This window comes from Cynara cardunculus, assembly GCF_001531365.2.
Source record: "Cynara cardunculus var. scolymus isolate 2C chromosome LG 16, CcrdV1, whole genome shotgun sequence".
Classification (NCBI taxonomy): domain Eukaryota; kingdom Viridiplantae; phylum Streptophyta; class Magnoliopsida; order Asterales; family Asteraceae; genus Cynara; species Cynara cardunculus.
This window is the reverse complement of record NC_037543.1, coordinates 6,674,380-6,678,693: the sequence shown is the minus strand read 5'-3', so window position 1 is coordinate 6,678,693 and position 4,314 is coordinate 6,674,380.

Here is a 4,314-nt window from a genome sequence, read left to right as displayed (position 1 = left end):
CTTAGCAGAGGACAAGTTTCCTGAACCTCTATTGATGAAGACAGAGGTTCTGTCACTTTAACCTTGTACAAAAGAGCTTCTTCTGTTGATTGTCCTCTGAGGTCTTCTGTAACAGATCAGCTTCTGTCAACACTTGCTGTTTTACTTTTTCTATACTTTTACATTAAAGGAATGAGAGCTAACACCATCCCACCACCCATCACAGCCATCCCAGCCATTGGCTGGACATCCCACTGACATGTTTTGTTTTTTGTCATCCCTGAGCATGCTCGATCAGTCGTACGATGAATCACCACGGCGTACGGTACCTTACACACTTTATTTTGAATTCATTTATTTGAAATTTTACTAACAACATATATGACGATTTCATTACACATGCCATCTATGAGTCAGTCCAGAGGCCACCTACCGACATGTACATGACTCCACCTCAGAGGCCACCTCCCATGGAGGTCTAGCCCAGGGAGGCCCATCTGCAGTTGCCGAGCCAAGCGTTATTGACCCCTTATAGGGCCCTACCTTCTTCTACTCGTTGAGCCTCGGCGAATACGACCAAATGTTCCAATGAACAATAGAGAGTCTCTCTTAAAGATTTGATAGGGCCTACGTCTGTAGTCACCAGAATATACATGGAGTGGCAATTGAGCAAGGAAATATAGCTTAGGTGCTTACCGACACGTCCTGTAGATACGGAACGACAGGGAATACTAGTGGGTTTGTTTGATTATGAGTGGCTCGAAATCTCGGTTAATTATATAGTTTAATCTTAATATTACTTTTTTTATGATACTAATACGTAGTTCATGTCTAACATAATCTAGGATTTCTAGCATGGGCTACTGTTAGTCGGGTATTGAAATTAAAGTTATATCTATTTAATTTAAGTTATTAATCTATTGTTGGAAATCGGTTTCTAACGTTTCTCATTCCAGGTCATTCCCCATATGCATCCAAAATCGGCGTTGGGTGGTCGGGGATATGAACCTAGATTTGATGACCATTACCATATATGACCCGATGCAAATCCCAACGTTCAAAAATCTTGTGAGAAGGGTGTTGACTCGTTTTTGTGAGGTTCTCCCTAGGTTTTTATCTACCATTAGGGAACAATCTCGTGCACGGGCTGCGAAGTCCTTGAGTTGGAGTTACGCATCTAATGTACCACAACAAGGAGGATGGCTCGGCGATTGTGGTATATGGCATGTAGGTTCTCATTAGATTTGATGGATGGCAGGACTTCATCATGTAGCATATCAACAGTGTCGGCGTGCAAAGTTTTTTGTCATCATATGGCAGATGAAGACTACTACCGAAGATGAAGATTACTTGGCCTTTTTATTCAATTTATTCATGGTTTATGGGCGATGTAGACACCCTATTTTACAATACATATTTATTTTAGACATGCTACCTTTGAAAGTAAAGATGTTCAATTTATTCAACACAACTCCTCGTCCTCCTCCTCCTCCTCCGTTCCTGAAATTTTAAAGGTAGAACGGGAAGAGTTTCCATCCATTCTTAGAGATAAAATAGAAAATATTGAATATGGTTGATATGAAATTGTGATTTTTGGGTTCATCAGCAATCATATTTATAGGAAAACATGAAACACGTCTGGTGTTATATGTATAGGCGAACATGGATTTTCAAACGTATCTTTCAGGATTTTCAGACAAATCTTTCAGGATTTTTTAGATGAAGCTTGCAGACTTTACTAGATGAATCTTGTAGGTCCACAATTTTGACCACTTTGACCTCCACAATTTTTGAAAAAAAAATACATTTTCCATGTTTTCCATGTATTTCACTTGCCGATGTGTCTCCATGTTTTCCTATAAATACCTCACTAGAACAGGTCGTAAACCACGAGATAAGTATCTTTTTACAAATTTTCTACATGGCATCCAAAAATATTCATGTCTGGAACTTCAGGTATTTATTTCAATCGCTTCCGGCTACTACCACCCAGTTATATGGTAAGTGTGTTTATCTTTTTGGGGTCTTAGTTGTGTTAAATCTTGTCTACTGCTAATATTGTTAATATCCATGGTATTTTATAGAACCACCTAGAAGGCAATACTTTCTTGGTCTAGAAATCTATGTTGATATGTTAGTTGTCAACAATATTTTCATGCAACTACTTCACCGGATAATGGAAGATCTAGGATACAACAAACGCAAATATATAAGATGTATTTTAAAAATCCAAATGCATACTTATTAAGTGGAGTGGAAGCATTGACTTCCTATGAAGATGTAATGAATATACATTAATATGTTGGCGGTCGTACCATCATTGAAGTGCACAACGAGAAGGTGGATGTTAACAGTTCGAGCCTAATTTCACCAGAACATATAAGAAGTCGGACGAGACAGTGCAAAAACCAAGCATCGTCTAGCCATAGCTTGACATTTAAATGACCGTGTATATTTGAAATTATAAGCAAATTTTAATATGTAATGTGTTGAAAACCTTAAGCTGAATAGGAGCTCGTTTGGATAGTTAGTGGAGCACTTATTTGATTTTTCCTTTCTTAGTCAAAGACGGGAAAGTTATGAGATCAGTGGATCAGAAAGGATGTCGTAAGGCTATCGTTAACGTTTGGTCATTTAACACCCCCAAAACTCACATTGCATATAACACATATTTCATTCATAGAATACATGTTTAAGCCCACAAAGATCCATAATACAAGAGTTTATGATACAAAATACACAACTTGAAAATTCCAAAATACATGCGCTTGTATTCTTAATATCTATTCTTCAAAACACATCCAAAATGATCTTCACAAAACTAAGCACATAGGGAAATAATTCACATTTTTCCTTTTCCTTTATTATCATTATAACTGGTATTACCTGCACACATAATTAAAATGCAAATGAGGGTTAGACATGAATGTCTAGTGACGTTCCCTTTTTATGTAATGCAGGGTGGAGATCAACAAAACATTTATAAAAATATATCATTCCATATAATAAAGATAAAATCACATTCTGTTTGAGTCCATCGGTTCTCTGGTTCCAAAGACAGACTTAGAAAATATTTTCATAAACAAGAGGACCAGAGCTCCTCTGGTTCCTCTACCAAAGCTTCTGGTTAAGCCCACCAGAGCCTCTTACTTAGTGGAAGTTCTTAGATATTTCATTGATCAACTTCATCAATACTAAAATAGTTCCTTTATGATGAAAATATATTTTTGAAAAGATCTTGTATAACCAGAGCTTCTGGTTTAACCCGCGTAGGCCAACCAGAGCCTCTGGTTCAAAATGCAAGACCAACCAAAGCTTCTGGTCCAACTCGCGTAGGCCAACCGGAGCCCCTCTGGTATGTCTTTCTTTGTAAGAAATTTTTTTTCTAAGTATAAAACTCTTTTCTTAAAAATATCTTAAAACATGATTTTGACACAAAAGCTCTTATCAATAGATACAGAGCCTCTAGTCCAACTAATACATTTAGTAAGGACTTGCATGATTCTCAAATCAATATCAGAACCCTCTGGTTCTATAATGAGGACCAACCAGAGTCCCTCTGGTTCCTTTCAAGGAACAACCAGAGCCTCTCTGGTTCCTCTGTATCCAAACATTTGATCCAAAACAATTTGTAACCAAAACCAATGGCCATATGCCAAGTTTTCCACTTCTCAATAACATCAATACTATTATCTCTAATAAGAACAAAATCTATGAGTCCTTAAATCACAAAGAAGTAAGTACTCAAATCTTTTGTAATCTTAAAAGTCATAATAGCAAGAGCTATAATATTTACACTCAATTGCCACCCTTATATCCAAAGGTACACCTCTCCTTGAGATGCCACCCTTATAGCCGAAGGTACACCTCTCCTTGATATGTCACCCTTATCCCATGGTACACCTTTCCTTGATATGCCACCCTTATTTTCTCATCAAAATCTATGGACTAGTTCATATGAAGACAGACCAAAGTCACAAACATCTTAATGAATCCTCATCCATAATTTTATTCACAAAATCTATAGATTAATCCCAAACGAAGACAGACCGAAGTCACAACCGTCTTGATGAGTTGTCCTCTATAGTTTTCAACCAGTAATGGTTTCCAAAACAGTTTTATCATTAAAATCTTTAAACTTAAGAACAACTTGTTCTTTAAATGATTTCACAAAACATCAAAACCCCTTTTAAAATCTTCAAAACAGGGTATCAATCCCAAAACTGTTTTTAAGAAAGCAATTTCTTCTTTATTTTTCCAAAACAGTTTTCTATACTCAAATTTATAATCATAATACCTCTAAACTGTCAAGAATAGTTTCACCATTTTTTCTTC